This window comes from Xyrauchen texanus, chromosome 3 (genome assembly GCF_025860055.1).
Source record: "Xyrauchen texanus isolate HMW12.3.18 chromosome 3, RBS_HiC_50CHRs, whole genome shotgun sequence".
Classification (NCBI taxonomy): domain Eukaryota; kingdom Metazoa; phylum Chordata; class Actinopteri; order Cypriniformes; family Catostomidae; genus Xyrauchen; species Xyrauchen texanus.
The window spans coordinates 26766941-26779782 of record NC_068278.1 but is presented as its reverse complement, the minus strand read 5'-3'; the positions used below and the strand labels follow the sequence as shown (position 1 = coordinate 26779782).

At 37.2% G+C, this 12842-nt stretch overlaps 1 long non-coding RNA gene across 1 annotated transcript in view; it reads left to right on the top strand.

Moving 5' to 3' along the window:
- Positions 1–11885, top strand: part of LOC127622905 (uncharacterized) — a 38625-nt gene extending 26740 nt beyond the window's left edge. The window contains exons 2-3 of the long non-coding RNA XR_007968020.1: positions 8560–8597; positions 11313–11885. This is a non-coding gene — a long non-coding RNA (uncharacterized LOC127622905). The remainder of the gene's footprint in view (positions 1–8559; positions 8598–11312) is intronic.
- The last annotated feature ends 957 nt before the right edge of the window (positions 11886–12842 follow it).

Below are 12842 nucleotides of genomic sequence, written 5' to 3'. Positions count from 1 at the left end.
GCCTTATACATGGCCTCCTAGCACTAACTACTCGCCTAGCTCAGACAACACACTGACTGTTTGAATGGTACTTTTAAATTGGTAGTTTTGCACATTCCTTCCTTTTACCTGCAAATCACATATGTCAGAGTGAAACAATTGTCATTTCAGACACAACTCATCTTCAATAGAAATTTCTTTTTGAGAAAAAGGACTTAATAAGATTTTTTTTAAAATCTTTTTTATAAAAGTTTTTATATCGAAACATCAAATCGCAATACTTACAGAATCGCAATATCACCATACATATCGAATCTCCTAGGAAATATCGTTATAATATCGAATCATGAGGTCTGTTGCAATTCCCAGCCATACTTATGGCTGCACTTAAAAAAACAACATCAGAAGGAGAGATGAGAGGGTAGTGTACAAAAGGGTGCATTGAGACAATACATTAAAAAACATAAATGCTGTTATTTTCTATCAATTTATTATGGATTTACGTATAACTGAAACTTAATTGTCTTGTTTAAAAGGCATTTACAATGGATTACCCATAGCTAAGTGTGCTAGTAGCACCTAAAGGCAATTCAGTTGTTTGAGACGAACCTCAACAGATTGCGCCTCAAAAATGACACATTTCTGCAATGTATTTAAAAACATCTGGCCCCAACAATTATGCCATAGTCAAAATCACTAAGATACATTTTTTTCCCCATTCTCAAGGTTGTTGTGAACATTAACTGAAGCTCCTGACCCATATCTGCATGATTGGATTCATTGTACTGCTGCTACATGATTGGCTGATCAGATAATTGCATGAATAAATAGGTATCAGGTGTTCCTAATAAAGTGCTCATTGAATTTAAAATGTGCACACTGGTGTTCCACTTACATTGATGGATATTTGTAGACCTAAAAAAATTCTATTAGTTTATTTTGAAATACATTTTCCTCTGCAAAAACCAGTTATCCTGAATCAGAGAAAAATGAATTTGACGTATGTGATAGTCAGATCTCAATGATAGGGCATATATGTAGAACCATGCAGATATTTTTGAAGATTCCAGTTTTCACTTCATCAAAATACAGTTCTGGCCCCCTAATCTGATTGCTCATGTCTTTCTCAAGAGTTTACCTTGAGTGAGATCATATCAGCACTATTAATTTACTTAAACCAACCTATCATTGATCCCGTATATTTAGCCCTAATTACACACACCATAATACCACTGAACTCAACTGGTGCAGACACATGTGGTTCCCTAGGGTCACTGTCAGTGTAGGGTGTAATGCATTACTAAGTAATTAATTACTGTAATTAAATTACTTTTTCATTTAAAATAGTAAAGGATTACTATGAATTTTTCAGTAATTTAATTACAGTTACTTCTGATGTAATTGCGTTAAATACTTTATAGACTATAGAACAATTCTATATAAAACAATAGTGAATTTAAAATCTATAATTGTACGTCTAACATCTAATGTTAAAATATGTTTTCTAATTTAATGCAGCCCCCTAAAATTCTTTGGTCAGGTCATGAATAATTTATTTGATTTTATATGATTTATTTGACGAGTTTCATGTCTATCCTTGTATTTTTCATCTGGTCAAGGTTGATAAGGGTTTTAGAAAGTAATTAGTAATAAGTAATGCAATTACTTTCCAGACAGAGTAATTTGTACCATAATCTAATTACAATTAATTAGTTAGTAATTAATTACTTTTTAGAGTAACTTACCCAACACTGATCACTGTTGGCAAGCCAAAGCAGAGATATCTATCTGCCCGCACTAAGGACTTCCAGAAAATATCCCAAAAACAATTTCAAATCAAGATTAGAACAAATATTTTTTTTCTCTCTTGCACCTCCTTTCTTTTTCTTTCTTTCCTTCTCTCTCAGCCCACATGCCATTACATTTCTGATAATGGCCAAGAACAGAGGAATAGCATAAACAAGCCAAAAAAAGAGTGCTGTTGTATCAGTATGGTAACACACCAGTGTGACTTTAAACCACACACTAACTCACTAATACAGACTGAAGCCAGTGGATCTGCACACAGTTTCACTGCGCCTTTTATGATTGATTTAAACCGATGAGCCTGTGAGGATGAAAATACTGATGTTAAGATAATTCATTATGCTCCAATTTGACTTTGATTTTCAATCAGGTGGGAAAAGATTGGTGTCCATCTTGTGCACTCTCTCACAGAGAACATAAGGTTATGGGAAGGATTGCAGCAGTACACAAATAGGCTTTGCGTGCGTGCGTGTACTCAAAAAATATTTTAGCTGCAAGCTCAGTTTAATTAAATTAAATTGATTAATTAAAATGAACTAAAGCAACACAATTCTAGAACTTTTTGTTACAAATTGTTTTGATTGCATCTATTCATTTAAATTTGTAAAATTGAAGTTGCTATCAAATTGACTGTGCAAATGTTTCACTGTCCGTCCACTTGCTCACCTGGCATATACTAATGATTGCTAAAATAAATTAAGTTGGACTAACATAGAAAATGAATTGAATAAAAGCATAGTAAGGTTTATTGGTATTTTGAAAATTTTGGGAAATAACAGTGCAATAAATGACAAAACTGAATATAGACAATAAAACAGCATTATCTATCTATCTATCTGTCTGTCTGTCTGTCTGTCTGTCTGTCTATCTATCTGTCTGTCTGTCTGTCTGTCTGTCTGTCTATCTATCTATCTATCTGTCTGTCTGTCTATCTATCTATCTATCTATCATCATCTAACTAACTATATCTTGTCTATCTGTCTGTCTGTCTGTCTGTCTATATATCTATCTTTATATCTATCTGTATTTATGTCTGTGTATACTATATATGAGTAGATAAGTGGTAACATTAAAGAAATTAGAGATATATATGAGTAGATAAGTGGTAACATTAAAGAAATTAGAGATAAGTATTGCTTTTTTATATATTCGACTCCTTAAATATGTGTATGAGCAGAAATGTTTTCCATTGTTCTTCTCAGGGGCAAAAGTCAGTCTCTTTCTCTGCCATTCACAGTGTTCAGAGTTTTCCTCCCCCTCATTCAGACATGCTGATCTGCTCCTCTGAAAGCTGACTCACCCCGTTGTCTTTGGCAGCAATCTAAATACCTGCCACAATATATTATTTTGTCAACCATTTTTTCCTCCACCCTTGGCACTCTTGAGCTATCTGCAGCAGCAGTTATGGAAACTGGCCATTCCCAAAAATGGAATCACTCGCCTGGTGACGCAGCAGACGATATGCAGATAGATTTGTTTCCATACAGCTCTGGCAATAGCTAAACTGCTGAGTCCTCAAATGTCTGCTTTTGATTGTTCTTCATCTTATTTTGATTTTTTTTCTCCTTTTCTTCAGCGGGAAGAAAGAATGCAGAATGAAAAAAACCTGCAATTTTGTTTTTTACATACCAGACGCTGTTCTGTAAAACACAACAGACAAGTTCCACCTGCTTTTTGCAAAACTGGCATCATAGTGCGCATTACCTTTTCTGCTGATACTCTGAAAGCATCAACAATGCAGAGAAACATGGGAAACACAAGGTTTTCATCAGGCCCTGCTTTCAAGTGCATTTGCTAAAGGTGACCATGATTTTGCCAAGTGGGATATAATTTAACAAGTACACAAGCATGTACCACTACAAGTTAGCCGATTTTGTTTGTTGGTTTGTTTGCTAAACGTTAATCTTACGTGTCGGAGTCCCAGTCATAGCACTGCTGCATTCATCAGTAGTTTTGGAGGACTCGTATGGTGGGCATGTTGAAGGAAGCTCTGTGGCAGGACGCCGAGAGGATGATTGCACCGGCTCGATCTTCATGCAGTCGAAGACGGTGCAACTTTCTGCTCTGAAGTTTATTCTGTGCACTGTCAAGGTCTTCATTAGATTTGTCATGCTGCCGGTCTTGGCAGCAATTATCTTGTCGCAAATATTGCATAGCGCACTGTTGGCATCTAGCATGGTGAAATGTAGCCACACTTTTGATCTTTTCCACCTCTTTTACATCTTTGGGGGTTGGGACGCATTCAAACTACAGCCTCTGGATGTAACCAGCGTAAACTAGAGTTTTTCCTTGATGTCTAAACACAGCCAATCACCGGCACTTTTATATTTGGGCACATCTAGCATGCTAGATGCATATCACTGACGTTGATGATATTAACCCCTCAGTATCGAAATTTGGTACCGAAAGACAAGACATTTTTTGATACTCGATTGTTTAGAGGCAATTCAGTCGGTGCCTAAAATGTATCGAACTCGATACCCAGCCCTACTTTGCTGTAAGTGTTTTCTCACAGTGAAGTGCACTCAGTGTTTACCCAAAGTTATATATGACTACTTGGTTAAATGTCTCGTGGTGTTGGCAGTGTATTTATCTGTCTGTGGTTTATAGTGGCTGTCTCTGCAGGTACTGACATTTGATGACAGAGGTGTGAGTGGATGTGCCAATCATATTGCCATCTACAAGGCCATAGGTACCTGTGTATTGATCTCATAATACAGATCTCTGCAGCAACAGTTGCTAGTGTTACTAAAATTAGATTTGCACAAGTTAAAAATACATAATACGGTTCCATTGTTCTGCAAAAAGACCCGTTTTGACATTTATTTACATTTATTGACATTTATGACCATTTTACACACACATCAAGCAATAAGAGACTTTCTGAAGCTAGGCCAGCTTTTAGGTGTGTATTCTTACGATTTCAAAAAGGAAACAGCCTAATATACTGGCGACCTGTCCAGGGTGTCCCCTGCCTTTCGCCCAATGTTAGCTGGGATAGGCTCCAGCCCCCTCGACCCTGTACACAGGATAAGCGGTTGACGATGGATGGATGGATGGATGAAACAGCCTAATATCTCTTATTTTACGTTATCTGGATTATTTCTAGAGTTGGACTTGATGAAATGTGGAAGGGCTTCATATACTGCAATATACACTCACTGAGCACTTTATTAGGAACACTATATTACTAATTAAGTGCCTGACATGGTCTTCTGCTGTTTTAGCCCATCTGCCTCAAGGTTTGACGTGCTGTGCATTCTGAAATGCTACTCAGCTCACTACTAATTGTACAGAGTGCTTATCTGAGTTACTGTAGCCTTTCTGTTAGCTCGAACCAGTCTGGCCATTCTCCATTGATCTATCACATAAACAAGGTGTTTCTGTCTGCAGAACTGCCACTCACTAGATGTTATTTGTTTTTGGCACCATTATGAGTCAATTCTAGACACTGTTGTGCGTGAAAATCCCTGGGGATCAGCAGTTACAGAAATACTCACTCCAGCCCATCTGGCATCAACAATCATGCCACAGTCAAAATCACTGAGATCACATTTTTCCCCATTCTGATGGTTGATGTGAACATTAACTGAAACTCCTGACCCGTATATGCGTGATTTTTCGCATGAATATGTAGGGGTACAGGTGTATCTAATGAAGTGCTCAGTGCGTGTACACTCCTTACAGAGTTTGGTAATGTGTTCCTGAGTCTTGCAGTTGATTTTGGCTGATCATTCATTAAATAGAGGCACATTGTGCTCCTGGCTGGGTTTTCATGCAATCAGATAAAAAAAGGAACTTGAGAGTTTTTTTCTAAAACATTTCCTGAAGACTGTCTTCTAGCCTAACATTTGCAGTGCACAAACACGTGCCATAATGCAAGAAGCACAAAACGGCAATCATATTCACAATCTAAGTACATCAGAAAACAAACACACATTTACTTCACTGCCTTACACAGTATAGCCAAACTATAATATGTAAACAAAGTATAAACAATCTTGAAAACATGTGTATAAATGCACACACAAGAAAATACACTACAAACAGAAGGACCACACAAATTCCATTCATAGACTAACAGAGAAACAATACTACACAAACACTTTACACACATTCTAACAGACAAGCAAAATCAGTTCAGAGGGAGAGGAAAAAACAGCTTCAGTCTTGGATTAGACAGTTTGTTTAAGTGCTTGCAACAATTCATAAACAAACTGAGTTTGGTTGTAACAAACTGAGACTTCTCAGACTTCTGAGTTTAAAAAATGAAAATTGAACAGCCTTTACCAATTTCTGGTCTTTGCTGTGGCAGTTCTGTGCTGCTGCAGAAGTATATAATTTGTCTCGGGCTGAGCCTCTGGCCTGCACAGGTGGTGCGATTAGGAGAGCCAGGGCATGACAGAGAGTTCCAGGAATTGGATATGAATTTAAAGCTCACTCTAATCTGAGATCCCCCCACCCCCCAATATTTAGACCATGATCAATGGAAACATGTAAATGCTTCACACTGCAACCCAACAATGTTCAGGCCCAATCTACACCCTTTACCTCGTGTGTCTGTGTGCTCTGTCCCATTTATGGTGCACTTAATAATTTCTTTCTTTAAAAACGTTTTACTCCTAAAGAAATTAATAATTATTTTAAATCATCTATCAAATCATGACCCTTCACTCCAGTCATATCATTAGCCTTATAATAGATGGGTTTCTTCAAAAGTTTTAACTCAATCACTTATTCGTGATATAAAATTACATACAATACATAAAATATAATTATTGGAATAATGTACAGATTTTGTGATTTTTTTTTTTAAGGAAATTCATACTTTAATTAATCAAAGTGGCATTCAGCTGATCACAAATTATAGTCAGGACATTACTGATGTAAAAAACAGCACATCACTATATGAAAAAGTAATTTGTGAAGAATGAATTCCACCTGAGCGCCATATCAGCCTCTTGTTCCAGTGAGGGGAGGCATGTGTATTTAAGGAGAAGAGACAGCAGCAGTCGGGAGAGAGATGTATGAAGCTTGTCCACGTCTTTGAATGTCTTTATGATTTGATGCAGCTAGCTGAAAAGCAGTGCATGTTTTTGTTTCTTTATTCACTGAAAAGTGTCATTAAATCTATGTGTTTGTCAAGCCGGTCCCAGCTTCCTCCTTACCTTCTTAAGTGTTACAAAAGGCTATACAATGCTTGAAATTGCCAAATAAAAAATAATTTCATACAAAGGTGTACACTACAGTCTTTAAAGACAAAGGACAACTGCCTCTAACAAGAACAGAAAGAGATATGAAAGGCCAGATGTTCAACTAAACAAGAGGATAAGTACATCAGAGTCTCTGGTTTGAGAAATAGACACCTCACATGTCTTCAGCTGACAGCTTCATTAAATTCTACCCACTCAACACGAGTTTCATGTACAACAGTAAAGAGAAGACTTCCCTTATGGGAAGAATTCCAAAGAAAAAGCCACTTTAGAAACAGAAAATACAAAAAGAAACACAGGCATTGGACAACATATAATTGGAAAAGAGTGTTTGGATCTTAACCCAATTGAGCTTTTGTGGGATCAGCTGGACTGTAAGGTGCGTGAGAAGTGCCCGACAAGACTGTCACATCTATGGCAAGTGCTACAGGAAGCGTGGGGTGAAATGTCACCTGAGTATCTGGACAAACTGACAGCTAGAATACCAAAGATCTGCAAAGCTGTCATTAATGCATGTGGAGGATTTTTTGCTGAGAACTCTTTGAAGGAGTTTAAGAAGTTCTGAAAAAAGAGTCAAATTGTAATAGTAATTTTTCACATTATTAATGTTCTGACTATGGTAAATGGTCTGCACTTATATAGCACCTTTTTAACCTTAGAGGTTACCAAACCGCTTTACAATGTGTCCCATTCACCAATTCAAACACACATTCACACTCACATTCAAACCATGTCATGTGGCCTTGTTAGAAGATGATCAATGTTATTTGCTTCACCTGTTTGTGGTCATAATTTGTTGCCTCATCAGTGTAGGCATATACAGTGATATTTTTAAAAAAAATTAAGAGACCACTGCGAAATTATCAGTTTTTCGGGATTTACTATTTATAATGTTTATGTTTGAGTAAAATTCAAATGTTAGTTTTATTCTATAAAGTTCCTTCACAAAAATAAATCTACCTGATTCCAGACTTGCTGAAGCACCCCCAGATCATCACCACTCCTCCACTGAATTTCACAGTGGGTGCAAGACACTCCAGGTCTCTGAAGTGTTGTATTCAGTTGTGCCGTATTAAAGGTCCACTCGGTAATGTTTGTGTTTGTGTCTTCTTAGATGTACACTGGCATCTAGGGACATGGATGCAGCATTATTCGAATTAAGTAATTTTTGTTGATCCCATTCTAGAAACTCTCAGTTCATAGTCAGCCATGATTAATTTATTCCATAAGTGAACGTGTCCAAAAAAAGGGTGATTACCAAGATTAAGCGATTAATATTCGGCTGGTCGTGTGATCCTAACGTAAGGGGACCCTCCAAATATAGTAATTATGGACACCTTTATAAGGTTACTGATATGAGTCTTCATCTCATTTGAGTGGTTTTTAAACATATGTTCCATGTAACATTTATTTCTTTAGGAGTACAATTTTGTTTACTGGGGAAAAAGTTGCTAAGTTCACCTTTAAGTGCATGATTTATTTGTATTGCTACTTAATTGTTTGTGTGATATGTGAGTTTGGTATATTCATTAAATTCTGGCTTTTCTCTTTATGTCTTCAGCAACAGCCATCTAGCATCTGCTGGTAGACTTCCTGAAGGTAAGTCTCATTACATTTTGTCAAATATGTTAATAATATATGTAATGCATCAAATGGTAATAATATATTAATATTTCATTATCACCTATTCATGATCACTCTAGTTTAACTGTCAGTAAGACTAGAAACTTTTAACAGTCTGTCATTGGAAGCGCTTGTAATATATTTTCTAGGTAAAGTGCACCACCGACTGGTGTACTTTATTAAGTTCATGTATGCCCCCTTCTAAAATCACTTGAAGTTCTGTCTAATCATACATGGGCCATTTGTTTTTGGTGGTGTCTGTAAACTAAAAATGTTCATTAACACAAAGCTTGTTTTCAATGTTTTTAGGTCATTTTAGGTGTGTGTGTGTGTGTGTGTGTGTGTGTGTGTGTGTGTGTGTGTGTGTGTGTGTGTGTGATCACTTGTGGACAAATGTCCCCATAGATAGAAATTTTGACCTGTGGGACATGTGTCCCATGAGGAACACATAAATCATACTAAATGATGTTTTTGAAATGTAAAAATGCAGAAAGTTTTCTGTGAGGGTTAGGTTTAGGGTAGGGTTAGGTTTAGGGATAGAATATAAAGTTTGTACAGTATAAAACCATTATGTCTATGGAAGTCCCATAAACATGGAAACACAACATGTGTGTGTGTGTGTGTGTGTGTGTGTGTGTGTCTGGTCCGGGTGTGTGTGTGTGTGTGTGTGTGTGTGTGTGTCGTGTGTGTGTGTGTGTGTGTGTCTGGTCGTGTGTGTGTGTGTGTGTGTGTGTGTGTCTGGTCCGGTGTGTGTGTGTGTGTGTGTGTGTGGTGTGTGTGTGTGTGTGTGTGTGCGTGCGTGCGTGCGTGTGTGGTGCCTGACATACAATATGGAAATCTGTCCTCATAATCTCTTTGAAATTATTATTTAAACAAGTAGCCATGAACAACTGGAAAAGTCATGGAAGTTCATTGGTCACAAGGTGTGGGAATCTTGTTGTTGAATCCCAATCAGGGGGAATTCTAATTAATAATTAACCATACAACACATAAAGAAGACTTATTGCTGGGACAGTTGCACATTAGTGATAGTTCATAAATCATCCCATGCAAGCTTTGATTGAAACATTTTGAATACCATCTTTTTCAGACTCAAGCAAGGAAACTTACTGAGATCACGGTTCTGTTCACCACTCAGACCACTAGGTGTCGATATGCTTTTACCTGAAGAATTATTTTTGGCACATTATTTTTAAAGGGTGTGTTTGTTTGTGGCTCTGTGTCTAATTGCTCTGGCACATTCAGATCTGACAACCTCATAAGGACATTTAATACCACGTTTCCTTGTGTTTTCTATCTCGCAGTCAGTTGTACATGGTTACAGGGTTAGTACTGGGTTAATCCTTTATTTTCCCATCTGTTTCTAGATATTATTTTGTGTCAGTCAAACTCAGGAACCCCCTTTTTTCTGATGAACATGTCATTAGCTTTGAGTTTTGAGGTTTCTCTTTACTCAGATAAAAATGCTTGTGGACTGAATACCTTATTGTTTGACATGGTTCAGATTTTTTTAAAAATGTTTAATTTAATTTTTAATTTAATCTGTGTCTAGCAGCTTGTTCGGGACCTTAATATATTTTAATTTGTCGGTCCTCACAGGTTGTCAGATGTTCTTTCTTCACACCATTAACGTCCTCAGAAAGTACCTGTCAGTCTTATGGCACTTTTCCACTGCATGTTACGGTTCAGCTCTCCTCAACTCTACTCGATTTACTTTTCTGAGCTTGCTTTTCCACTGCTGTATAGTGCCATCTCAACGTGGGTGTCATAGTTACACCGCCTCTACTGCCGTGACATCATCTTAAACACGGCACAAACATTACTGACCAAAACAATAACACAACCGCTAGCTGTTTAAACTGAGAACTTCAGCTCTGATTAGGGATAATGACCTATGAATAAAGACTAGAAATGTCTTGGAAATCATCAGTTATGCTTTTGAGTCTCATGTATTTTTCTCAATATTTTTATTGTTTCTATTTTTTAGACCATAGACATTAATCCTGCTGATATGTCTGTGAATGTCACAGTTACTCTGGCCTTCCAAAGCCTGAACTGCCCCTGCCAGTCTGGCACCTGTACAGAACAATACAGATTGTGGCACGTTAAGCCCTGTTCTCTCTCGTGTGTGTGTGTGTGTGTGTGTGTGTGTGTGTGTGTGTGTGTGTGTGTGTGTGTGTGTGTGTGTGTGTGTGTGTGTGTGTGTGAGCGTGTATTTATCACTTTGTGGGGACCAAATGTCCCCATAAGGATAGTAAAACCCGAAATTTTTGACCTTGTGGGGACATTTTGTCAGTCCCCATGAGGAAAACAGCTTATAAATCATACTAAATTATGTTTTTTGAAAATGTAAAAATGCAGAAAGTTTTCTGTGAGGGTTAGGTTTAGGGGTAGGGTTAGGTTTAGGGGATAGAATATAAAGTTTGTACAGTATAAAAACCATTATGTCTATGGAAAGTCCCCATAAAACATGGAAACACAACATGTGTGTGTGTGTGTGTGTGTGTGTGTGTGTGTGCGCCCTTGATTAAGGTCATCAACCAGATTTGTTTTGAGGTCAGCTATCTGCATGTTCAGCATGCCAAAAAGAAATCCACCTATCGTATTCTACTCAAAATAATGCAAGTCATGGATCTTTGTACCTTACATTCTATCATATTTTGAAAATGATTTTCTCTTTCCTTTTTGTAGATTGAGACTTCCCCAGAAAGCCAAGCTCTGTCATCATTCACAGCTGCTGTCTGTCAGCTCTACATGCTGTTCTCACGCTACATGTTTGCAAACACATTCCAGGCCAACAACATGGAAACAGAGAATGTAAAAATGTATTATCTTAAATTGTCCTTGTGCACTGCCCTTGTAGGACTAAACTTATGCTCTGGAGTTTTGAAGGTCTTAAAATGTTTATCTACCTTCTATCTTCTTATCTACCTATATCACCATACTTTCCTCCCAGTTCTCTCCACAACTACACTTCTTACTGTACCAAGGTCCAAGTAATGTGGGGCCACACCTGTATCACCAAACACCTACATTACAAGAATACATACACGTTTTAATCTTTATATTGTGACGCTCGATTGACTTTTTTTCCCCTGATAACTAGTTTATTTCATCCAGTTGGAATAAAATTACATGATTTGTTCACCTACAGCATCTGAACACACATATTTAAAAATATATATATATTTTCATAAAATGTTATTGGTTTTATTTCACTTTAACTGTGGTGTTCCTGGTCTAAAGTGACCGGCCACTGGAAATGAATGGATTGGCCTAGACTACAAAATGCAGAAATATTAAGATTTCAGGAGCATCCCTTTAGATGAGCACACTTGTGGATGTGTGTTTGTATACACAAAGTCCATTGACATGTAAAAATATACAAATGTCCGACCAATTCAAGCATTGTGGGTCACAATGTCCGGTGAAAATATGAACACAAAGCATCAGCAGTGTATAGTATGATGCCATCCAAGTGATCACGGAGATTTTAACTCTCCCGAAGCTCGCCTAATCAGCGAGCGTTGTATCCACACATTGGCAAAAGGAGCATGCGTTATTCCCAATATTCCTAATTTTCGAGTGTCTGCAGTCAGAAAAGCTTCTCACTTCAAAATTGCATTAAAACAGCCTTGCGTTGCCGTCTTCTGGAGAAGGAGATTAAGTGAAGTTGGATACACTGGACATGTTTGACTTCACTTTGGCAGCAAAACGCTTTTGTGCTGCTATGTGCTGCTATGACAAATCTGAGGAAATAGTCAATATAAATTTGATATAATAGGCTATCTACAGTAGCCTAAATTAAAATATTTGCTATTTATTTCTTTGCATCCGTGTCGCCAGGACATTTTTCCGGGGCTTCAGCCCCGAATGTTTTGACTGTAGATATTAAAGTAGATATATATATTAGACATACAAAGTTAATTCCAATAATCAAGCCAAGCAAAAAGATTTTTTGGTGCTTGGTCCTTTTGATTGGATATGTCTTCTAGTAATATTTCTGAGTGATTGTATTATAAAATAATGTATGTATTAATGTAATGTATTAAAACTACAATCATTGGACCAAAAAAAAAAATAATAAAAATCACTAAAATGCCCATGAGAGAGCTTCATACCTTGAGTTTTCATAGAATATTGATATCTTTTGGGTTTCTGGTTTATGTTGTAGTTTGCAGATGCTGCTCAGTAGCTGTGTATTCTTACACAGACAACCAC